General features: G+C 41.8%; 1 long non-coding RNA gene across 1 annotated transcript in view; it reads right to left on the reverse strand.

Moving 5' to 3' along the window:
• The window catches only part of LOC121331852, a 73,122-nt gene extending 47,568 nt beyond the window's left edge, over nucleotides 1–25,554 (reverse strand). The window contains exons 1-2 of the long non-coding RNA XR_005952073.1: nucleotides 25,225–25,554; nucleotides 9,445–9,501 (exon numbers count right to left, since the gene is read on the reverse strand). This is a non-coding gene — a long non-coding RNA (uncharacterized LOC121331852). The remainder of the gene's footprint in view (nucleotides 1–9,444; nucleotides 9,502–25,224) is intronic.
• Between the last annotated feature and the right edge of the window lie 1,069 nt (nucleotides 25,555–26,623).

The following is a 26,623-nucleotide window of genomic DNA, read 5'->3' on the forward strand; positions in this document are numbered from 1 at the left end:
CAAGATCACTAAAACAAACATATTGCAACATACTATCTCCAAAGCAAATGGAACGCAGAATCAAATGAAACAATGCCCTTCCTGGCAGCTCTTTGTAAGGTCACTTCAGGAGGAGAAGAGCAAGCACCTTGAGATCACCAGAATGCCCAATGAAGACTCAGGATGTCCCCAAGCTGACAAGTTTCAGTTGGTTTATGCTCACAGCTGGCACAAGAAGTTGAAATACCCTGCTCTTTGCTTTTGCCATACAGCAAGATTAAAAAAAAAAAAAAACCAACAAGAAAAAAAAAAAAAACCAAACAAAAAAAAAAACTTACTTGTAAAAAAATTCCATTTTTCACACACAAAAAAACCCCCAAAAAACTCACCCAAGACAGACTAAGCCTTCTGTCATATATTTAGCAGTATAAGCACCGTTCTCCCTTAATTTAAATTCCTTTTTCTGGTGAACACCTTGCCTGCTAGCTACAGGACATGATCTGTCACAGCACTACAGAGCCTTTTCATTTAACAGAAGCCACTTGCAGAGACTGAATCCAAAAAACAATGTGGGTCCCTCCATTCAGGTCAGCTGTGAGGAAATATTTGTTTCACCTCAGCCAATGTGTACTTTGGAAGCAGAGAGGAGGAAACAAGAAGAAAATGAAGAAAAGAGTCAGCAGGAGGTACAAGAGGCGAGATTACATTTCCACCTGCATGGGGGTTTGCAGCTAACCAGCCAGCCCCAAACTGTTCCACTTCGTCTGCATTTCCAAGAGGTTCCCACCGTGCAGAATAACAGCTCCCACCTTCTCTAACACCCACTGAAGTTTGAAAATGAAAGAGAATGAGTTTTTAAGAACGTGCAATTTTGATGGAGCACACTGTGCATCTACCTACTGTAAAGAAGTAAGTTGCTTTATCATTGCTGTGGTTTCAGGGAGCTGAACACCACTCAGCCCCTCACTTCCTCACCCTCTCCCCAGTGAGATGGGGGAGAGAGGAGGGGGAGAAACCAAAATTTGTGCCTTGTGATAAAGATAATTTAACAGGGCAGAAACAGAAGGAAATTAATAATGCTAAAATAATTAGAATATAGAAAACGAGTGGTGCACACTGAATTGCTCAGCACACACAGTGATGCCCAGCCAGTTCCCCAGGCAGGTTTCCCCAGTTCGGGCACAGAGCAGGAATGTCCCTTTGGCCACATGGCCCAGCTCTGGCTCTTCCCTGCCTCCAGCTCACTCTTCTTTTATCCCTTACAAAACAATCTGACTTCCAACACTCCTTCTTGTGTGCAAGATGACTGATGCTGGCCCAGGATGGTTCTTTGGTGCAGCTGCAGTGCCTGTAGCCAGGGATGATGGAGCAGCCACTGTGCCTGTTGTGACTTTGGCAGATCCAGGGACATCCTCGTCCCTTGGAGCCCTAAGCAGTGTTGAGCAAGGCTCATTAGCCAGGGACAGCACACGGCAGTGATTTCTGTCTCTGTGGAACTGCCAGAGCAGCAGCAGCAGCACACTTTCCAAACGTTTTATTACGTCTTCAGGATTTGTCACTTGCTCAAGGGTGAAATTCCAAACTTCTGGAGGTGATTTTACACCCTGTCACTCACACCATCCAGCCTTGGCTGGGGTTCTCAAGGAGCGGCAAAGCCCTAAGCAGGACACTGCACGGCAACAGCAGCGCGCTGCTTTCAGCATCCTGGGGAGACAGGGAGCTCCCAGGAGCGGAACCAGGCGGGAGGAGAGGAGGAGGAGGAGGATGGAGGAGGAGGAAGGAGAAGGAGCCTGCGCAGGGAGGGCTCGGCACGGCGGTGCAGTGACCGAGCGCGGCCGACAGATGGCGCCCGAGGCACGGGCAGCGAGCGAGCCGCAGCTCCGGCACCGCCTAAACCCGGCTTAAACCGGAGCCTAGAAATACCCTCAGCCACGGCTCCAGCACCGCCTAAACCAGAGCCTATAAATCACCTCAGCCAGTGCTCCATCACCGCCTAAACCCGCCTTAAACCGGAGCCTATAAATCACCTCAGCCAGTGCTCCATCACCGCTTAACCAGAGCTTAAAAATAACCTCAGCCACAGCTCCATCACCAACCAAACCCAGTTTAAACCAGAGCTCTAAAAACAGCCTCAGCCATGGCTCCATCACTGCCTAAACCCGCCTTAAACCGGATCCTAGAAATAACCTCAGCCACGGCTCCATCACTGCCTAAACCTGGCTTAAACCAGAGCTTTAAAATAATCTCTGCCGCAGCTCCGGCACCACCTAAACCTGGCTCAAAGCAGAGCTCAGCCATAACCCCAGCCCGGCCCAATCTCTGCCTAAACCTGAGAGGTAATGCAGTTATTCCTTCCCAGTTTTAAATCCATGGGTTTCTTGGCCTCAGCTTTGGAGCTCCACAACATCCCCTCCTGTATCAGCTCTAATAGCATGCACCACTCATTAGGCTGTAAAAATTAACTTGGAATTTTAAAAAAATCTAAATTCTTTTTGTACCTGGGTAACATTTTGTTTACTATGTAATTATTTTTTTTATTAGTTGATTTAGTTCCATTTATGTGAAGCCTTTAACTGATCATTTTGGAGGCATCCCTAGACAGAGAGTTAATTGCTGCACAACAATATTATTTGCTAATTCACACAGAGACTCACATCCTGTCTTGTTTTGCTTCCCTTGTTTCTTTGGATATGATAAAGTATCCACAAACATGGTTAACCCCAGGGTTGAAGTATTTAGTTCTGAGAAACTTTAATACAATCAATTATGTTTTGAACACAGGGAAGCAGGCAAAGGGGGAAGTTTTAATTACCATTAGTTAGCACAACAGTCCTGATGCACTGTTTGATTACATTTTGTCTAAAATTCCCTCGATATTTCAAGTTCATTACCAAGATATTTGAGTTTCTCTGCATATTAACTATTTCAGTATAGCACTTCAATACAGGCTCTCAAAACTAATTTTGTTGAGTTTTCCATGAGAAAAGGAGGCAGAGAGAGACAGAAGCATCTGCTCTAAAATCAGTAGATGCAAAACCATATTCAATACTTTCATAAAAGAATGCTAAAATTAATAAGTCTGTATTCCATGGACAAATTAGCTGGGTTTTTCTGCCAGGAAAAAACACAATCCTAAAATAAAAAAGAGAGATGCCAGCAAATCAGTTCTGTTCTGTACTGAACATAATAAAGAAAACTCTTGTTGTTCGTTAGTGTTTAAAACAAAGACTAAAGCAAATCCCAAAAAAACTGAACAGAACCCAACAGAAGACCCAACAGAAGACCTAAAAATTCCAAAATTCAACACCCTCCCAATTAAACTACCATGGCTAAATCATTCCAGCGAATTAAAATTGGGTTTCTTACAGCCAAAGAACTGTCCTCAGCACTCATTGTTGTCCTGCTCACAAATTACCTTTCTGATCGAAAAGGAATTCCATCCCACGTATTCAAAGCATTTATTTATATTTATTTTATTTCTATTCAAAGCCTTCCTCTCTCTCCTACATGGACAAAAGGCTCCCATGACAAAGGGGTGCCAAAGGTGAGCTGAGCAGATCAGAGCTGCAGTTATAAATGCACCTTCCCATGTCAACTTCCATCAGTGACAAATCTGCAATCCAAAGGAGACCCCTAAGCACAGGGATGTGCTCTTTGTTGCACACCAGACCCAGTTATTGGCATGCTCATGGTGTCACTGGGTTAATGCTGCCTCCAAATCTTCTGGATTTATAAATCTTATCTCCATTAGCTTCATTTCCAACAATCCCAAAATGCATAACAGTGAAACTCCCAGCTTTGGCTTAAAGACAAGATCTGCTTTTGCAGATCAAATTTCATCCACATTTATCTTAATTTCTGATCTAATTTGAAGCCAAACCCTTTCTAGTTCTAGCAACTAAATAAAACCCCAACACACTAAAGGGATTAATCCCTTCAACTTTCTCTTTTAAGCTTTTCTTACACCAAATGTTATATTTAAATATATTTCTCAAAGTAAACCATGAATTTTTCCAAGCACAAGTGAACAGCCAGTACCTGCTATTTCAAAACAGTAGAAGAATGGGTGGAAAAAACCAGTAATAATGGAAGTTGGAATACCATTCTTTGCCATGACTTGGGGACAGGAGAAGGCAGATGAGGGTCCTGGGGCTCCCTGACTACAGATCAGCCATCCCCACTGCAAGGTCACTCCTCCTTCCTAGAAAATGCAGCTGCATTGGAAAAGTAAGCAAAGCACAAAATTAAGGATTAGTAACTCTACAACCTGCTCCTAAGTTATCATCTTGTCTTTTGTGTCCCACACGTTCAGAGGTGCCAGTTTACAAAGTCACTCCTCTGCTCACCCCTCTCCTCCTGGGCTGGGTTTGCTCACACACAGCCTTCGGAAGCACAGCTGCAGCACCTGCCATCCATCCTTACAAAACACATTTTTGTGCCTCCTTGCCACACCTGAGTTCCCCTGGATGAGAACAGCTGGAGCCTGGATATCATACACTGAAATGTTTATTTCGATGCTATTGATAAAATGGGAAATCAGCTCCAGTCAGAGCCAGCCACTGATAAGGGAGCTGAGATGAGAGTGACTGATTGAGGCATGCAGCAAAGAGTTAAACCAGAACACAGCACCCTTTGAACTCCACTCCATATGGCTACTCCCACCACAGCAGATGGTGGAGCTATTTGTTTTCTGTTTCCTCTTGATGTACTGTTTTCTGTCTTCTGATAAGAATCACTGTGGCTAAACAGCAAAACTGACAGCTGCCCATTGCTGCTGTCCTTTCCTCACAGCTTGCTAGCTTCAAGCTCAAGAACACTGCTGAAGGAGATTGCTCATATGCTGCAGGCTTCCCAGTTGCTGTTTTCCTGCTTCCCACTCCTCCTCAGAGCAGAGCTTTGCCTGGCTCAATAATCTCACTGCTGGGGAACAAGAGCAGGAGTCTCCAGAGGAGCCAAGGGCTTGCTTACAGGCCACAAACACTGGATAAAAAGAAATTGTTGGTGTGCAACATCTCCTTACAACACCCAGTCAGAAGTCCCAAATCATGGTATATTTTATCTTAGGTGTCTTCATAAAAACGACATCAAAATCCCCACAAAATGCCTAAGTTAAGCCAGTTCAATTTTAGAACTTCAGACAAAGTTATGGCTTTCCAAGTAATTTAGTTCCAGCCCAACTGTGTGCCCCAGGAAAAGGCTTTGTACAATTCCAGTCTGTGCCTGACTCCTCCTTAAAGATGAGGTTCATATTTTATTCAGGTCTTTCTCAGTCACTTCCTTCTCCACCTCAGAAATGACATTTTGGCTGCCAAATATCCCAGGAACATGGCAGTGAGCAAGAGCTGTGATAATTCCCAAACTGTACCCAGATAATGGATACAGACATATTTCATGCAGATCACAGAACAGCAAAGTCTTCACTACATTTTCCCTATAATTTATTGTATAAAACAGAGATGAGCCTAGCAAGTGCAGCAAAGCCCCACAATCATTTATATAAGATAATGACAACAACGTGCATCCATTTACAATTTAAAAAGACATTTCTGGGGATTATTTCAGCCACTGTTGAATGAAGTCATTAGCTTTCATTTCTTGGTACAGCCGACTGAAAAATGACCCAAGTGCCAACATCAAACTGAAACAAGAATTATGTACTGCTAAATTATAAAACAATATCCTTAATATAGAAAAATCAATTCTGTAGGCAAGGTGGAAATTTGTGGAAATGCCTATTTGGCAAGAAATAAGTATTATTCATTCTTTTTGATATTTCCCAGGAGAGTTTAAACTTCTATATTTATTTGAGTTTGTGTAATCCAGCCTCCAGACAAGTGACCACTGCAGCAGTGGCTACACACAGGTTGATGGTACTGGCTCAGCTGTGTCTTTTCTCCCTAAAAGTAATACTGAGGTAACTTCTAGGATTCACCCCACAAATCCCAGGATCCTGGGCTGATGCTCACTCAAGCTCTTCAAAAGTGAATTTTACACAGCATCAGTGGGAGATTTTCTGTCCTTGGCTGCTTTTAGAGTTACAGCAGTTTCAATGTGAAATGCAGCCTTTCAAAGAGGCATTTCCCCAGCTGTAACCTGAACTCCAAGCTGCTCATTGTCCCAGCACCAGGCTCCTCAAGGATGATTCACATGTGCTGTAACAACATAAAAACTTCTGCTATCAGTCTGAGTCTAAAGCATTCACAAATATATTTGCAGATTAGGTTTGCTGGAACCATTTCCAGCACTGAGGAAGATGTGTAGTTGGAAATTCCAGTGTTGTCTTACAGTTGTTTTCTCTTCTTTTAGACCTTACTTAACCACTTCAAGGACCCAGGTGCCTTATTTGGTGGCTGTGCTTGGACAACTCTTACAACTTCCACTGCCATCTGCTATCATGTGCTGTTTATCATGTGTGAATTCTTTATATTTCAAATGGATTTGGCTTAGTCCCTGAGTTGATCACCAGACTTGTGCTACATCTGAACAGCAAATTCCTTTTTCTCAGCACTGACATTTCACCTAAGGAAGAATGAGCAATGTGGAGCATTTGTAGGACCTCAGCGAGTTCTGCATGCTGATGGACACTAAACACTGCAGAACATTCTGCTGCTGTTTGGGCTGAATCCTCTCTTTCTGTATTACACCAATATGGGCCATAAGCATAATCCCATTTTTGAGTCTTTGTTAACATCTGCACTCCCCACAATGTGCTGTGGCTTGTCCAGACTGGCCAGGCAGGCACACACTTCTTCAAGCACACAAACCTGACACCCTGCTTTGGTTCTCTCTCTATTTGCCACATCAGATGTGAAGCATGAATGGTCCAGCAAGGACAGGGGATGCTCATGCAGCTGGATGCAGAGGCATCTGCAATTCTGCAGGGGCACAAGGTTTGCTGAGGGATCAGTCATTGCCAGAATTACTCCAGGTACTTATTCTGTGCTATGCACACTGTCACAGGGAGGTTGTGTTTCCCTGGCAACTATCAAACACATTGCTAATGTCCCTGGAGGATTTCTAGTCAATAATGATTTCAGCCCTTTCAAGCTCATATTTTAAACTAACTTTTTGGTTAGCTTAAGCCTACCTCCAGTTTGTGTATTTAATTTATTATTGTCAGCTGGCTGAACATTTTTGGGAAGCAAAGTTTTTAACCTTAGTTCTCTGTAGAAATTCAGAGCACCACCTCTGAATAAATCAGAGATTTCGGTGAGAAATAAAAACAGGCAAGAGACTTCTCCATCTTTCACAGAAATCTAGAACCAGACTGAATTAAGGTGAATACTGAGATCAGATGACAAACACCAACTCCCATTTATGTGCTTTTTTCCTCAGGTAACTCCTACATGGAGAACAGAACAGCAAATCCAATTTAATTGCAGAGATAAGGACAGTCATTGAAAACACAAAAGTAAGATGATAAAAAGCAGCTGTAAACTGAGCTGGCCCCAAGATGATTTTGTTTTGGTTCTGGGGTTTTGTTGTTTTTTTGTTGGTGGTTATTTTTATCTTGCTTTTCTTATCACTCTGTCCACAAAAAATGTGTGTGACTAGTACAATCTGCCTTGTGGTTCTTAAAATGAAAGATTCATAAAAGTGCACATATAATTAATCAATATTAAGAAATATTGGGGGGACATACTAAATTTGGAACCATATGATCCCCTTCAAGGGACTTTCTTTAATAAGAGGAATTTATGGTATCTAAAACCACTAGAAGGCAGCCCAGTTATTTTCTTCGGAGCTGGTATTTTTCCTCACAACTAAAGCTTTGCTGTAGAAGAACCTCAGCCAGAAAATAGTTTATGGGAAAAGGAAGTCAATTGGTTTTGTAAGCTATAAAGGTCAAAATACTTCTGTGAAATATTCCCTTTGGAAAGCTTGGAAGCAACCTTTTCCTCCAGAAGTTTATGACAGCTGGCAAAGCAGGAAGACATATGCTTTTTTGTATTGCCTAAATAAAAGTGACTGATCTGACTTATTAACACTGATTCTCTCAAGATGCAAAATAGAGTTTCCAGCCATTTTATGCTGTTCTTAATATTCATTAGCAATATCTGCTTTTAGATGAGCAATATTTATCCTAAACATCTGTTTGCAGGATCAGTTAGAGGATTTACAAGACACACTTCCAAATTTATTAGCTTTCATGGAAAGTATTTTTCAGTCTATTGAAAATGATTAACTGAAGCTTTCAAGGCTACAGAAATAAAAACAAGCACTAAGGTCTGATAAAAGTCATGCTTGTAATTATCTGATTCATAAAACAGAGAAGTTCAGCTTCTTCTATTTTGAAAAAGCTTTTCAGATTTTTCTTTTCCATACACTTTTAAAACCAAGGAAGAGACTATTCTATAGTCTGAAAATAGAAGAGTACATTCATTGTAGTAGATAAAAGAATAATAATAAAATAAAAAAAAACAAACACCTCTAAGTAAATGACACAGACATAAAAACAAGAGCCTAGTAGAAATTCTTACTAAAACCCCATATACCTTCCAGAATAGGCAAGACCCCACAATTCCTCATGCAAAACCAGACTGAGAGAGTGGGACTTGCTCAGCCTGGAGAAGAGAATGTCCAGGGAAACCTTGGAGACTCTTCCAGTGCCTTGAGGGGCTTCCTACACAGGCACAGTGCCAGGGCAAGGGGCAACCCCTTCAAACTGAAAAGGGCAGGTTTGTATCAGAGATTAGAAGGAAATTCACTCTCAGGACAGTGAGGCTCTGGCACAGATTGCCCAGAGAAATTAGGGGTGCCCCTGGATCTCTGGAAGTGTCCAAGGCCAGCCTGGGTCAGTGGAAGGTGTCCCTGCCACAGCAGGGGAGTGGAACAAGATCAGCTCTAGCATCCATTCCAACCTAAACCATCCTGTGATTTTATGATAAAAGGAACAAATGAGAAAAAAATCAACAATTAACTGGGAATCTTTTAAAAATGGGTCTATTAAATCCCACTCAGACTGTCTATAAAATAATCTAGAATCTCCAGATTTTTCCACTAACCCTCCTTGTTCTGGACAGCAGCTGAAGAGCAGCACAATTCCAGCACCAGCAGTGAAGCTGGTTTGGGGTAAATTCTCACTCATGGACATGAGAACAGCCAAGCATGGTGGGCATGCTGGTGACACTGAACAGTGTCCCAGAGAGAGGCACACGTGCAAGGGGGCTGCCATGGAGGGTGGAAAGGTGCTCGGGAACTCATGGAGGATGGAAAGGTGCTCAGGAACTCATGGAGGGTGGAAAGGTGCTCAGGAACTCATGGAGGGTGGGAAGGTGCTCAGGAACTTATGGAGGGTGGGAAGGTGCTCAGGAACTCATGGAGGGTGGGAAGGTGCTCGGGAACTCATGGAGGGTGGGAAGGTGCTCAGGAACTCATGGAGGGTGGAAAGGTGCTCAGGAACTCATGGAGGGGAGGAAGGTGCTCAGGAACTCATGGAGGGTGGGAAGGTGCTCAGGAACTCACCCCATCACACACTCCTTTCTGCAGTCACCCTCACTCCCTGCTGAGCACAGGCCAGACCTGCAGAGTGCCAAAAAAAAGGCATTTCTTGGGCAGACATGTTTTAACCAATACTCCCTGTCAACATTCACAGAAAGCACTAACATTTTGTGCACATGAAGGCTGCTTGGCTTAAAATATACAGTAAATAGGAACTGGAATGTTATTAATGCCTTCAAAAATAGAAGCTGTTAGACAGCCATGCTATTCATGTTCCTCATACAGACTGCCCCACTTTCTCCCTGTTCTGTATCATCACTAATACTGCATTCTCACTTACATGGTTAAGTACACAACTTTTTTTTCCCTCCCAGGGAGTTTTTTCTATCTCTTTAATACAATCCAGCTGTCTAACACTGGGACACTCTCCTTATAATGAAGCAGCAAAACGAATATTTTCAAACTCACACAGTAAACAAACACTGCCATGCAACACAGGTTTTGTCCAGCTCATCTTAACCAAAGGGCATCTCCCTTTCCTTGTCAGCAGGCTCAGTCCTGAGCACACACACACTGCAATGTAAATGAGAAAATTTCAGTTTTGCTACACTCCAAAAATCCTCAGAAATATCACCGGTAACCACGAGCAGGTCCAGCAGGATTACCACTGAAGTTCCACAACAGAAAATAAAATTAAAGCTCCCCCCCACAATGGAATTGCTGCTTCACCACCAGCCACTGACTGCCCTTCCACTTCAGTGGAACAAAACAAATTTTTCTCTTCTCTTTCTTAAAACAGGTTTTCATCAGTATTACAGTGTTCCTAGATGAAGTCAAATTACAGGAGTTTGTTTGGTTTTACTTTACCTAATACATCTAAACAATGAACTGATCAATAGATCATGCTGTGGTTTTCTTCTAAATGCAAAATATTGCAGCCCATTGTTCTCCCGTCAGATATCTCATCCTTCTTTGCTGAAGCCTCCCTGAGAGCCACCACGACTTGCAGGTGCTGTACAATTAGCTCAGAGACTTTCAGGGCAGTGCTGGTCAGCCCAGCCTCAGGTACCCCCAACCCCAGGGACTTCCTCCGAGTTTTGGAATCTCCTGCTGTGCTTTCTATTCAGTACAGATCCCCCCGCCAACCAGTTCTGGGCTTTGCTTCTCAAATTACTCCAATAATCACATATGGGAGAATTAAGAGCCAAGCCAAGAGATAGAAAAGGGATAATGATAGAACAAAAGGATAAAAGGAAAGTATTGAGGAAAATCAAGACAAAATACAGTGATTTAACCCACATTATAATGTGATATCTGAAGAATAAAATTCTTAAGAAAAATTCCTGAGGACAGGAAGGCAGTTGAGGCTGCTGGTCTTTGAATTCTAATGTGCCAAGACAGCTCTTTAATCTCTCAGCCTATCTATAGTAACATTCTGCAGTTCTACAGAGCTAAGCTATTTTTTCCTTTCCTCTCACTGTTCTTCCCATGCTATCTAATGCTAATGTGCAAAGCAAGTAATTGACTTGCAGCAAAACTCCAGTTTTTCTGTTATTCTGTTTCCCTGCCTGCCCTTTCCAGGGATCTCAGTGAGGTTTGCCAGTGCGGGGTCAAACACTCTGCACCATCCTGCCCCCTGTCCCTGGAGGTCTCCAAAAGCAGAGGAAAGCACAAGAATGATTTCAGCTGGATGTTCACACAGGCCAGCTGCAGCCAGTGTTTTGTGTCTGAACAGATGCTGCCCCAGCCTCAACAAAGCTGTGTCATAAAATGCAGCGTGTTGTGGGAATGGATGCATTCACTGATTAACCAGATTCTGCATGAAGTGCTATTTAGTGCAGGTAACCAGGCAGGAGTTACAGGAAACTGGAACAACCTCTCTGTATTCACAGTGAAAGGAAAAAAAAAAAAAAAAAGAGTCTTGAAATTACCTGATTCTACTAAGATCATACAGCAACTCATTCACTTACCAGAACTGATCTGGCCAGTATAATTCCTATTTTCTGGCCCTTCCCTGTGAACAGAATGTGAACACAATTCTAGCTCAAGTCCCCATGGTCTTTAGCTCTTTTATAGTGTTTCAGTGTTCTTTGGTATTAAATTCTGAACATTTCTGTGAAAACCCAGGAGATCCCCAATCCTGCAGAATTTCAGCAGACTGCATTTATTCTGGAGATGTGCTTGTTGGTCCCAAACAGAGGAGTTACAGTCCCTAAAGCTGTACAGTTGGCATCTTCCTTACAGGCACATCTCATGCTTATTTGGAGCTACAAAGTCTTGCTCCAAACCATGCAATTATAAGTAAACAAATAGCCACAAATTTATTTTGTCCCATTATGTCTTCCCTCTCCTCTGAAGGCCTTTATTAAAAGGAAAGCAAAGCCAGGTCTCAATATTTAGTACTGAGTGCTCTTTGAGAAACTTTAGTAACCAAATCTGTCAGAGAGAAGATGGATCATTGTATACAAAATTACACAGCTCATCACTCATCTGTAGCCTCAAAATGGAAGGGAGGGGCAGGAATTTCCATCACCTAAGTCACTTCAAAGCAGTCCCCAGCATCATTTTCAAACTCAGACTATGCCATACCTCCAAGAATGTTATAATATGACTTATTCTGTGCCTCAGCAGCGACACAAACATCAGTTAAAGTACATTCCCAGCAGCCAGTGTTTTTTTTCAGGTTGGAAGGCATTTAGAATTCACATGCCTACATTACCCTTTCCTTCTATTCATTATTGTCCTATTTCCAAGATCTTATTTCCACAAATATCTTCATGCACCTTGCTGACTTTCCCTCATTTCCATCTTCCTTCCTGATGGCACATCTAGGAATTCATGCATAGAGCTGGTCGTCCAGATGATGACAGAATCATTTCTTCAAAAATAAACATAAGAACTCTGCCTTCTAAGGTTATTACTTTTATTGGTTCTTATTTGAAAGAAAACAGGGAGAAAAGGGGAATGCAAAAAAAAATTCACTATTGTGCTGGTGAGAACTGTGGCAGTAAAATGTGCTGAGTAAAAAGCAAATGGAGACAGGAGGCTATTTAAAAAGAGGTACCTGTACAGCAAGTATTTATTAAAACATTAACCTTTTCTGAGAGGGTCATTAGGGGAAGGGAGTATGTTTCCTATATACAGCCCTGAAGATCAAGCTTAGGAAAAAGAATCTTTATCGTGAAAAACTGCAGGGAGTTTAAAATATATCCGCATAAAAGAATTTATAATCAGGTAATTCCTCCGTATAAGCAGTTCTGATAAAGCAACTTATCTTTACTTCATCAGCTGATAATCCTTGTGTCTCAAGGGCTAGCTTTCTTAAAATGAAAATTGGGTAGAATTCCCTGTTGAGAAATGAATCCATATCCAATGAGCACCATCCTTTTGTATGAATTTAAATCATCAAGCATACAAATTCTTGAATTTCATGTCCTAACAACAAAAATTGTTTCCTTGGAGAGCACACTTCTACACTTCTATGTATTCAGTGTGATGCATTTAGTGTTTCTCACATCATGCTTATTTACACCCCAGAAACTGTTTAAATGATTATGCTTTTCCTTCTTTTCCATCTCTGCATCAGCCATGAATACTGAACTGTAAAATCACCTTTTGGGACCTTAATCTGTTGCCAAGGATACTGGGGATATAATTATGATTTTATTGTAGACTTACTGAAAGACTTCTCTTTGTTGCAAGTGCAATTCAGCCTCATCCAGTGTTAATTGCAGCTCCACACCCCCTTTCATCCTGCTATTGTGGAGTGCTAGGAAAATTATACACCAACACTCCTGAGACTCTGATTCTGGGTCTGCTCCATGGACTGGGAACCTGCAGCACAAAGGAACGACTTCCTGAAGGTGAAAACTTCTGCTGGAAATCAAACCAAGTGCCACCCTAATGGGGGCTGATAAAGTCCACACACCTGGCCAAAGGCTGCTGCCACTGCCAGTTCTGGCTCTGGGTGTGCCCAGGAATGCAACTGAGCAAAATCTCCCTGCATTCCCCAGTGCTAGCCATGGTTTTATCAAATTCCACTCCAACACAGGTGTTATCGCTGCTCACGTGCAGCTGGGACCTCCCTGGCCAAAGCTGCCAGCTCCCAGGAGGAAATATCAATTCATTTCCTAAGGTTACCCTTCAAAGAGCACAGAACTTGAAGGAAAACTCAGCCAATTAATTGTTGCAATTGTAATGATAAAAAGCAATGGTATGGAGACTCAATAATGGAGGGAGGGCTGGTGTGGGGTGTTCCCCCTTGTTTATTGGGGGTTTGTCTATTTTTTTATTAATTTTCCAATATTTTCATGGAGCAATAGACTATTCCACTTCTTAGAGCTCTGAAGCTTGGTACAAGTTCTGTGGACTCATTCTTACCCCCACTCTTATCTTTAAAACAAAAGAACTCAAATGAGAATGGGGAGACAACAAAAAAGGAAAAAAACCCGCATATCCACTAAAGGTGCAATTCAACCCAAGCACATCCATCAAAAAGATGAAAAACATCACACACAGGGAAGAAAAAAGCACTAAAGGGCTCAAACATCTTGGAGAATTTCAAATTTCAGACCCTAAATTTACTGCTTCAGGGATTTCCCATCACTGTTGAGGAGCACACCTTCTGCAGCTGGCCTACAGGCAGGTCCAGCTCACAGGTGGAGGCAGCTCAGGGGCACCAGGACATTTTTGTGCCACATTTCAACCCATGTCCATCCTGCTTTCTGCAGCTCCAGCAGCTCAGGGGCACCAGAACATTTCTGTGCCACGTTTCAATCTGTGTCCTCCTGCTCCCTGCAGTTCCACCCTCCTGGTGGCCCTGACTGATGTGCATCCAGCAGGGCTGTAAGGTGGATTATGGAACAGCTCTAAGCTCTCATGAACTGCCTCCAAAAATGCTCCTCAGTCAACTCAGCCATGTTTTCCATGTGAACCTCAAAAAAATTAGTACTTTCAGATAACACCCACACGTAACACCAACCAAGCCTTCACAAACATTTATTTTTTTAAGCATTTAATTGCTGAAACTGAGCCTCTTTCATGCTGTGAAAAGTTTGAGGTGTCATCAATGCAGCGCCCTTACCTAAGAGCAAAAAAATACCACGTAGCCTACTAATTTCAGCCAAAAAACCCACTAAAGAGCCAAAATGCCCTCGATGCACTCTCACTTTGATCTGTTTTCAAATACTTAATTGTTTACTCTTTGCACTGACAATGCTCAGTGTTAGCATCACTAGTAGACATGAAGTGGCTTAAAATATTTGTGTTTCCTTTTTCCCCAAACAGAGGCCAGTCACTTTAACATAAAGCTGGTCTGTGATGCAGAAAGGTGATTTAATTAGCCCTGTGTAAGTAAGACACTGCAATAACAAACCCCTTTCCACCCTCCTAAGCACAGGCTGCCCTTTTTTTATTCTTTCTTTTTCTTTTTTTCTTTTTTTTTTTTTTTTTTTTTTTTTTTTTTTTTTTTTTTTTTTTTTTTTTAAAAACAATTCGTCGCTTGTTTCACGGTAAGATTTCCTCTCTCTGTGGCCGGCAGAGGGAAGCATCGCATTCCCAAATGCGGCACAGGGATGCAGCAGCACAGTCTGAACGTTTCCTGGTTAAGCTCCAATAAGAACCTTCCCCAAACGCTCCCTAAAGCTCTGAGTGCCTCACAGGACAGCGGAGATGCCACAAACACCGCAGGGACGTGATGGAAATACCAAAGCAAGCTGCACTTCCCTCACCAGGTGAGGTCTGAAGTGAGAGAGGATCCACATCAGGCAACATCTGTGAGGGGCAGATGGATTTTGGCATGGATGTTCTATTCAGACCCAGAGTTTGGGTGGTGCTTCTTCATGTTTTTCCTTTAGATGTTCTAGAAGATCACAGTAGTAGTTAGAAGCATTTGAGGAAGCAAATCCCTAACTATTCCATATTTTCCTGCTTTCATCTTGAATTTATTCCAAGTTGAAGGTACATAAATTCCTTTAAAATTAAGTTAAGCAGGGAATTCTGCTTAGGAACCACATGAAAATAAGAACTATTAGAAGGTGTCCTTCACAAAACACTTGTTTTCTAAAACATGACTTGATATTTAACACTAAAAGAATACTATTGTAATGGTTCTCTCAGATTTGTGGAAATCCTTTCTGCTCCTAGCCTATTGATTTTTGGCTCCTTCACAAGGCCAAACCTTGAAGGGAGGCCCTCACACAAATTTAAAAAAAAACAAAAAACAAAACAAAACAGATTTCAGCAGTAAAAAGCCTCTTGTAATCCATCATGCCTTCTAATTTTTGGTTTGTATTCATTCCTTAATTAACATGAGTACTCTCTGCAGCGTCTTATTTGGGAGCACTGGAAAAAGCTGAAACAATTTTAGCAATAATCCTTCTTCTCATCAACCTACTCCCCTGTTTCAGTTCTTTTCCTTTCAAATAAAGCAGTGCCAATTCTCCCACTTGGAACAGAAAAAAACACTGCAATAGCCTCCTTTAGCAGGGCTCAAAACCAGAAGGGGACACCAAGTGATCTGCAATTTTCTCTCACCTTATTTCTGGCCAGCTTCACCTATCAGCCAGGTGACTCCTTTACAGCTCCTTTATTACTCTGCTAATAGACAGGCTCCAAACAGCCCCTTCGGGGTCACAGCTTGCTGCAAACCTGCAATAACAAGCCCTGAATCACATTTCAGTGACATTACAGGTTCAAATGTAATTCTGGTTTGGATTGGGACAGGCATTCTCTGCTGATCGTGGCCTCTCCAAGCTCAAATTGCTTCTGCTACATGTGGAAGCTTAATTGGTTATTAATTGCCCCCTGTATTATTTGAGATTTTGAAATGCTTTGTCCCAATGACCTCTCCTCCCACAGTTATTGCTGCCAGTCCACAGTCACTTGTTAACTTCTATCAGACAAAGAAATACTGGGTTTAAATTAATAAAGCCTTAGCCTTCAGGATGAAGAATTTATTACTAGTGTTTAAAATTGTATATCTGAAGTAATTTCATAAGTAGTCTTCAGAAAACTTTGATTAGCAGAACTTGAGGCAGAGAGAGCCCTGATTAAGGGGGATTGAGTCCTTCCAGTCCTTTCTCTGGCACAGCTCAAACACAATACTGGACTCTTCCCTCCATAAAAATCAGTCACTGGCTTGCAATATTTTCAACAATTACAATTTCCAGCTGTGCACAATCATAAATGTATTTTTATACAGAATATACAGTTTTATAATGCTTCTCATAAATTATTTTTGCAGCTTTTTCCTCTAGTTACACACTCCTGGATGTTTCCATACAATGCCTGGTTTCCTGTCCCATCATCACTTCCTATCTGAAAAAGCTCCAGAGGGCATAAATCACAATGCAATCCATGAATCTGTGCTAACAGCAATGTCCTTTCTGCAGGCTCAGGAAGCAGTGGGGTGGTTTGATGTTCCTTATATCCATAACAGAACACCAAGTCATGCAGAAATATAGGAATTATACACATGGGAATAAACACAATCAGATCATTGCATTTGTTATCGAATTTTATATTCCTGAAAAGTTCAGATACTTCCATCATCTGGATTTTAAAACTGTGGCAAACTCAGGGTCAGACATGACATGATGATAAAACTCATTATTCCATGCAAAGTTCCCATTTCATGCTGTTCTCTCTCTCTCTGCAGCTCTGTGCTCCAGAGGGCTCAGCTGCCCTGCAGGGACACTGGTTTCTCTTACACAAGTCTGGTTTTGAGGTAAAGCTGAATCAACTTTAACTTTTTCCATGGCCACGACACACCCCAGTGCCAGGACCAGAGTATTTCCATGTGCAGGATTCACTCTCACCCCCATAACCAGCATTTCTGTGATTGCACACTGTCACCTCTGCTTTCTAGGACTCTGATGCACTCAAGTTTCAGAGGAGACTCTCCAAGCACAGATCGAGACTTTTACTTTATCCCTAGGCACTACAAAACCAAGAATGAAGGGGAATTATGGAATAGCACAACTGAGGGGGACTAAAGATGAGAAAGACTCAACAGATCCACTTCTGGTTTTAAGTCAAGCCTTGCTTCTACTCCCTGCCTAAATTATAAATTCAAACACAGCAGCACTACATTGTGGAAGAATTTCTCAAGGACTTCAAATGCAAAGAAAGAGGAACAGTATGAGAGGAAATTCAGCTGGTGACTCGGACACTGTCTGCCTCTGTCCCCACATGGTCTGTGCTTCCAGCTGATTTCAGCACTGCAGGAACATTTTTCTTCCTCATGGGCCTGTTTCCAAAACTGGCAACTTAGGGAGGTGCAGAACCTGGCTACTGTTTTGTACTGGTAAAGGTCAAAACCTGAATTTCTTCAATAGCAATCAGTGTTCTCTGTGGAGGATAAATCCACGTGGGTAAATCATGAGCATCTCCTGCTCTTCAAAACAAAGGTGCTCTGGTTACCCACAGGTGCCTCTCCCTTCAGAGAGCCACAGCCTCTCCAAAATTCTATGTCCTGTCTACAGCTTAAACACAGATTTTAACTGCAATGACTTGGTGCTCTCCAAGTGTCAGATCATTTCTAGAAAGTTTTATTGCAGTTTGAGCTCCATCTTCACTTACCTTGTTGATTTTTCAAATACCTGAAGATGCAATAATGTCCTGTACCATTAATTTGTGCCTTGTTTATATTATGGTTTCAGGGAAAAAAAAAGAAAAAAAAGTTTATCACTTAATTACATGATGCCACTATTAGTGAAAGCAATTGGTGCTTTTCAGCATCATTATGAAAAGGAAAGTTCATTTCAAATTGTGTTTTACAGAATTACCAGAGTACAGTGGTGGTGACCCATTTCCCTTTAATGATTATTTCCAGAGCAACCAGCAACAACATTAAATACAACTAAAAAGTCTGGCATGCAACAAAGCTGAGTGGAAATAATTAGCAAAGACTCAGCTATGAATTTGTTTTCTCCTGGATACAATTAAAATAATAGTGCTGTAGCCTCCAAATCTTGTGAAATCTCCAGGCAAAATCAGAGAACTTCAGAGACACAGAGCAAGCTGAGGTGGTGCAAAGCTTTGGTTTGCTTTTCAGGAGCCTATTTAAAAGTGTTCATAAGAGATAATCAGAGAAAACAGAGTTCCTGGTTTACTGAGAAAAAAATGTAATTGTATGTAGAAAATCTGCTTCAGAGAGAATGCTGAAGATCAGATCACCTTCATCACTCAGTGTGACATGTTCCCACTGCTTATTTACTGTTCCACGAGTCACTTGGCAGGGAAAACAAAGTCATCTTTAATTATTTAGAGAACACCAATATAAGCAGATGACAGAGGACAGTTAAAGCCTTCCCCAGTTCATGTTACAAACGCTGTGCTGATTCTGAGAAAAGGTCTGATAGAAACCCAGAGGCTTTCTTCACCAAGCTCCTGAACTATCTCTGTTGTACTTCCTCTCTTTTTTCCACCCCCATTTAAATCCAATTTCCCCCAGAGATCTCAAAAGACAGCCTTTAAAACCTCTGTGAAGATGGGTGGCAATGTAGGGGAGAGCTCCATGGTACTCAACACCGTGGTTTCAATACTCTGTATTGAAACAGCAGAAATTATCCCTTATGCACCAGAGAACCTGTGAGGGAAAGAGGAAAGCACCTCATCTGCTGGAATGATTTCAGAGTTTACACCTTAGATATGAGAATTTGAGCAAAACACTTAGAGAATTCAGGCTTCATGAACTCCTCTGTTCATCATATTAATTATCCTTTTACAGCCTTGGTTTTGTTTTTATTTTTATGATCTTTTAAAACTCCCAAAGCATGAGCTATTTGAATCTCCACTTACTTCTATTTGAATATCTGCAATCCCAGCTTAGAGAAATCAAGGCGAGTTCTGCAATATTTTCCAAGTATCCTAACAAGCACCTGCAATGCTACAAATCCAAATGAGAACTTCAGGTGTGTGCAGATTGGATGGCTAAAACACAACTTGATTTTCACAACCACGTTTGGTTGGAAGCTTTCTGCTTACTCATATTCCATTCAGCCTTAAATACTTTAAAAGAGGGTCTCTCTTTTCACAAGAGGCTGAAATCTGCTTAGATATATGGAATGGAAGGTGCATGACTCAAAATAGGAAACAAAACCCCTTATCTGGTGACCCAGATCGACTCTGTAAACAGGTGGGAGATCCCATTGCTGTCATGAACATCTGAGTTATTCACTTGATACACTTATTTGTAATATAAATAATCCTGTGCAGTTAAGTACTCAGCTTTACAGTATCTCATAATCTTGTTGTACTTACACGGAGTAAGTATCCATTACCACTTGGAACACTCATTTAGCTGCTCAACTGACTGCTTAATGAGGTCTGCAAAGTAAAAGCCTTATCTGCAGAAAGCCAGTGTAGGAAGAAGCATGTATGCAGTCCTTTCTCCAAAGCAAAGCAAAGTATTTGTTCAGACTTAGTGTGAAAAGGAATTAAAGAGAGTGTTCAGAAAAATAGAAATGAAATAACAGATGAAATACATATGTAGTATTCTCTAATAATGAAAGCAGTGTTTTTTCCCACTCATTGAATACTGTATTGTTAGAATTTTGTCTCTATAAATACCATCAGGCTTTCAAAACTTCTCTTAGGAGCTAGGCCCGCTGCCTCACCCCCACCAAACAAATCCTTTAAGAGTTCCGTGCAGAAAAAGGGTCCAGTACAGTTCCCTTCCACAGCTTTTCTTGGAGTGCTTAATAATGACTCAGTCTGGTCTGTGTTTCAGCTCCAGAAATGCAGTGGGACATCAGCTGCATTCACTCAGGTTTTAATTAACAGACTGGTCATCATTAAATGTTTAAAGGATACTGGCAGTAAGTGCTGAGTACTTCCCTTTCACTCACCACTCATTTAGAGCTCCATGCAGGACTCCAAAACAAAACCCAAGCCGTTACAAACCCTGCCACTGCTGCCAGCAGCTTCAAAGCACAGCCATCAGCTCAGAGGTGCCCAAAAGGGATCAGCAGAACCAGAATTCCCACAGAGATTATACAGACTGCTCACCACACATCTACAGCATGACTCAAAGGCCCTCAGCCACAACTATTTGCTACCTCAGGAACCTAAGTTTAAGTGTTCCATGAACTTTTATTTGTCATCAATTGAAAAATATTGTTTCAAGCAGACTTTGAGTAATTTCAATGCTTTAAGTTAAGTTTATTCTTACTTTGCTGCTTAAGAGCTCACATTTTTAAAAGCAGTAATTTGTCTATATTTACTTTTTCATTAAAACGAAAACATCTTCACTGATCATGCAGCAACCAGAGCACTTAATCCTTCCTCATGTGACAGCATTACTCAAAGATCTGCTATGCAGCAACCCTTCCATCTGCAGGAACACCACTGGCACGACTGAAAGCTTCCTTCTAGCCCTGTATATGCACAAGGAGAAGCTGAATAACGGGTCAAACCCCATAATTTGTGAATCCAGCAGCCCAAAATGAGCTGCTGCCACCCCTCTGCTCAGGGCCAGCCCTGGGTGTGCCCCAGAGCTCTGCTGATGTGTGGTGACACAGCAGCCCCCAAAGGAAGTGTGACAAAAAGCTGCTTCCTGCTCTCTGCTAACTGTGGCCACGTTATTCATCAGTAACTAACAACAGCTTCAGTTTGTCTACACTTGGTTACACGTACTGACATATCCCACAAAAAAACAAAACAAAAAAAAAAAACCCAAAACAAAACAAAACCACCAAACTCAAACAAAAAGAAACCCAGGAAAGCTTATATAAAATCCATATGGTTTCTCTTCCTATAAATACTTGTTTGCACTGTTCACACAGGTCTAGCCTGTGCTTAGGACGCCTGTAAATCAAGGTATTTTTCCCCAGTAGACCTCATTTCTCTGCCCTTATGGCGCCACAATCACTGTCAAGTGAGTTGGTGTGACAGTTGTATGAAGTCTCCAAATCACCGCTGCCATTTCACAAGAGAACTGCTCTCATGAAAGGCAGAATGCAGTGAGTTTCCTGATGAAATGGGGAAAGGCAGCATCAGCTGCAAACTGGAAAAGCTCTGAGGCACAAAGAGTGAACTGCAGCCAGTTTGTAAAAAGAAGGGCTGGGTGGGAAGCCCACATATTCCCAGGATCCCTGATTCTTCAAAGATGAGGTTTTCCCATTGTTCTCTTCTCCCTTGCCTCATCTTCCAGCACTGTTCCCACAGCCCTGCAGCTGCTGGGAAGCAGGCAGGAGGTGGAACAGATCTGAGGGGCAGAGCAGCGCTGCCCCACCGTGACTAACACCCCCCTAGTGCCGCAGTGCACCCAGCTTTTACTTCACACCAGAGAAACAGAAATGAAAAGAAACAGGTCAGTGATGTCAGGCAGGTGCAAACTCCGAGATAAAACCACCTCTGAGACAGGGTAAGAATAGGAGGGTAAAAGATTTCTCGTTATCAGTTATGAATCGGGTGAATTTCAGCTCGTTCAGGGCTGCTGGCTGGGAAGGCTCAGGAAAATGAGCGCCAGAACATTCCTGAGAACAGGCAGTGCTGCTGCAGGGAGTGCAAACCCAGAACCACCGAGCGCTTTCTCTGCCCTGTGAGCTGCTCACAGCTCCACATCTGAGCACATTCCTGCAATGCACCACTAAGGAGCCTCCTAAAGGAGCCTGTCCTTTATCAGTATAATGAATAATTCCTGCCTAGTGTTTCAGCTTGTTCTCATTTGTACGAAGCATGCATTTGCCTGCTGAATAGAAAGTCCAGTCAAGTTTAAGGTACAGACAGGCAGAAATAATAACCCTGTACATCTGAATAGCACTTGTGGTCATCAGTGCAAGACTAATTAATACAAGAACTACTTTGGAATCTTACTTTGACTTCTAAAGAGGACACTATACAAACATGATACAGTTGTTTATGAAGACCTTTATATGGCAAAAAACCCCCAAACTAAAACAAACCAAAGATGCTATGGATACTAACTACCTGGACCACTTCTTTCCTCAAAAAAATTCTACAACCAAAAAGATTGGACATTTTTAATAATTAAAGTGTATGTTTTAGAAGCAGATATTTCATTTCAAGCAATACAGTTTTTGCATATATCCTTTTTTTAAGCCATCTTATTATGCAAAAAAGGAGCTGCCATCTTAGGAATGTGTTACAGGCAAATGTTAATGCCCTTGATGTATTTCATTTTAGAGACTCAAACCCCTCTATTCCTTTGTTCAGTTTTCAGAACAGGATACTTGATTCTGAAAAAGAAGCTCTAAAATTCTCATGCTTGTGTCACTAAACCCAGATTAACATAATCCTGGCTGCTGTGCCTCACTTGAACACTTCATTAGCTTCAGTTCTAAGTACATTAGCCCAGGACCTAACATTAAATAACTGAGTTATTTAATAGTAATTATTTCATTGTGTTTCCTGCACTTAATTAGTAAATAAAGATGCAGAAACCAGCAGCAAAAGGCACTGAGCTGTCCCACCTGAGAGGGAAGCCCTGGAGCTCTGCTCACAACTGGGCATTTCCCTCTCCCACACAGAGCTGGGCACTGGGAACTCCATCGTTTGCTTTCTGAACGTGCCAGTCACTTCTGATTGTCCTGTTGTTTCTGTGGAACATTATGGGATGGATAAAACCCATCTGCCAGGGCAGCCACACAGGGAAAGCCCAAGGTTCGAACAGGAACAAGAAAAAATGGTTTCCTCCATCTCAGTCAAGTGCCCAGCTGCTCACACACAGAGTACTCTGCTCCACTAAGCTGAGATGATAACAAGCTTCTTATGCCAGCTTAATATAAGAATATTTGTACAAAAATAAGTGGAAGCATTGGACATAACATAGCAATCACACTGAAGCAATTCCAACAAGCTGCTGCCAAGCAGCTCCTTTTGTTTATCATAGATCATATTAAAACAGAAAAATTTACTGGGCAAGTGATATACAAAGAACAGGAAGGTTTTTTTCCCAAGTTATTGTTGTTGGGAAGAAATGATGAATATTAATTAATATTATCTACCACTTTATTTACTAATGTGAGTTTACAATACACCACCTAAAAAGCTGAACAACATCCAAAGACTTTTAAAACTGCTATAGAAATCATATACTTCTAGTTTTGGATGTTTTTGTCACTGTTTAAACACTGGATGTGTTTATCCAATACGTTGCCCTTAACTGCTCTTGTGCAGGGAAATTATATTTTTGAATACTTGAAAGATTAATTACTAATCAACAATGGATGTAACATTGTAAATCTCCAAGTTTGCTGTGTTGTGCTCCAGAACAATTACGTGATGCAGCTGTGGGGTCCCTTACAAACATAACCTCACTACAGTGAACACTGCAAAATGTTTCCTGGAATGGGAAGAACAAGGAAGATCCAGGCTGTTTTTTGTTCACATAAGGAACACGACAAAGAGCCAACAAAGTTTTCACTGATATGCAGAATTATCTGCTGGGGTTCTGACTCATAAGCAGCTTGCTGCTATATTTAGCAGCAGAGGAATGTTTACTTGATTACCTCTCCTATAACAATAAATAAGATTTTACTGCAATCTGTGGAATGCACTGTTAAGGATTTCAGGGTATGTGACATAACTAATGCAAGGCCCAAACCCCCCAATTAACCAAAGAACCCATTATAAAACTTAAAATAACCTCTGAGTTGATAGAAACTGGGAGTTGCTCACAATTATGTCATCTCCCTTATCTAAACATTCATAGGGCCAGAACATTTTTACCTGGAGTCGGTCACCATGACCAAGTGCCCATGTAATTGCATTAAGGGACTCTGTGATCTCAGATGAAACCTCCCAAACACTCCTCAGACCCAAACCCGAGCCCTGCAGCCTGGAATTACTGAATTTTCTATCAGAAGGCAAATCTAGATAAGAATTTTTTTAAAAAAAGTTAAGCAGTCCTGAGCCTGAGCCCTGCGGTGTCACCCTGTGTCCCTCCAGCCCAGCCAAAGGGAATTTTGGGCACTGCTCTGTATCAAGATTTATTCTGCCTTCTCCTGTTGCAGCACACTGCAGCCAGGGCTTGTTTAACCAGATGCCAATTAGAAATAAATATAGTTTTGTATTGCTAGGAAAAAAACCTCAAGGAACACTGGTTTACAGAGAAAAAGCCATGATGTTCTGGAAGCCACCTACAGAATCAGCTCTAAGAAGATCCTTAGCTATGGATACTGGCCTGGGACAGGCATTTGTTATGAAGGAGAGAATAAATGGGTTTGTTAAAGCAAAGATTGACTTTGGAAAAATAATTTCAAGAGTTAATTTAACAGGTTAACCGTGGCTAATCAGATTACACTAGGATTAAATTAGTAGAGCACAAAGAGAAATTTGAGTCATAATAACACAACGGGATTTTATTAATTACTTAAGAGTTTCAAAAAACTGGTTTACAACTACACTAGGTTCATAAATAAAAAAAGAAATAACTAACAAAACCACAAATGCCCTTTTGAATTCACAGGATGACCTAAACCCATGAGCTTATTTTAAATACTACAATACGATGCAAAAAGGACCAGAAATAAACAAAAACATTCCTCTTGACTTCAACTGATTGGCCTAAAAGTAATTAAATGCAGGAAAGCTCTTCTGCTGCTATAAAAAGACTGGATGCTGATATTTCCCATGCAAATGAGACAAAAGCCATGGCCTTGTATAATTACAAATACAGGCCAAGAGTGCTGCTAAAACACAGCCTCCATCACTGCCTGGGGCTCTGCTCAGGCACCCTCAACACAAACATGAAATGCCAGCAGCTTCAAAGCATAAAGCAGTAACCTAAAAGCAGAACGCGGATTAAACAAGTTATTTCATCAGGAGCAGCACACTCACCTGCTAACAAAACACCTGGAAAATCCTTGCTGGCCACACAAAACTCCTGGGAGATTAAAAAAAAAAAAGAGTTTTTCCTGGCTGAAGCATTATCATTGCTACGTAGATACCTTTCATTAAGTTGTGCCTATTTTCACTTAATTTCTTATTAACATTTTCCCCTTTTTAATCCTTAAAGCACCAAAAAGCCCAGCTCAGGCTGTAATTCTGCCTTGTTCCCTCCTCTGGTTGTGGTTTCCAGCCTTCTCACAGCTGTTCTTCAAAGCGGGGCCGTTTCTGCAGCCAGGCTGGGCCAGCTCAGAGCACGGAGGTGGCTCCTGGGTGGGAAGGGGCTTCTCACTTCTCTTCCTCCCCAGACCCTCCTCTTGTACCACTGCAGGCGTTTCTGAGAGCACACGATAGGCAGGCACAAGGGACTGAGCTAAAATCAGCCTTTTTTTTCAAGCAAGGGAAATTTTAACCCCGATCACTTTTGCAATCCCCTTAACACCAGTCACATGAGCATTTGGTGTGCACAAAAGCACCAGGAGACAGGAAAGGGTAACAGGCAGAAACAAAAGAATCAAATTCCTTTCACAGCAGTCCTAATGTTCTAAAGTGGTACCAAAGACAAAATAAAATCTGAAGTAACTTCCAGCTAATAACGTTCCATGAGCAGAATTATACATGGAAAAGGAAAAAAGGAAACTTTACAGCAAAAATCCCCCCAACAAGCAACAACCATTTACATCACAGAACCCCAAATTCCAGCAGAGACAAAGGCCAGAGAGCTCCATGCCAGTTGCACCCCTTTAGCCTGCAGGGAAAGCACTCAGTGAAGTCTGGAATGAGCTTCTGGTCCAGCTGGAACCCTGACCTTCCCTGTGCCATCAGACACCTTCAGCAGGTGACACAGCCACCCCCAGCCCTGAGCTCCCTCTTGCTGCTGCTGGTTCTCTTTCAGAGCCTCTTGTGGACAGTCTCACCTCTCTCCAGCTCTCTGTGAAGATTGCAGTGATCTCTCCTCTGGACTTTAACTCTCTCTTGCTGTGTTCTCCTTGGACAATTTCATCCCCAGATTTCCATACCATTTATATTCTGAAATTTTAAGACTGTCAAAAGCACCATGTTCTTCAAAAAAATGGACAATAACCATTCCTGCAAATGGAACCTGTACTCTCCTACACATGAAACTTGCATTTTTTGTCCCGTTCTTATCACTGGAGTTGTGTCACCTTCCTGTAATGGAACAAGCACCTGCCAGGTGCCTGGGGTCACGTTCCTCCAGAGAGATCTGTGCAGGAGAGGGTTTTGCATTGGCATCTTTGGATTCATACTGAAGACTCAAAGAACATGATGACGAAGAGTTCTGACCCAGAAATGGGCAATAATATCCACTGATATGGCTGATGAGCTTAAC

The sequence above is a fragment of the Onychostruthus taczanowskii genome, unplaced genomic scaffold, assembly GCF_017590055.1.
Source record: "Onychostruthus taczanowskii isolate IOZ18803 unplaced genomic scaffold, ASM1759005v1 scaffold13, whole genome shotgun sequence".
NCBI classification, from domain to species: domain Eukaryota; kingdom Metazoa; phylum Chordata; class Aves; order Passeriformes; family Passeridae; genus Onychostruthus; species Onychostruthus taczanowskii.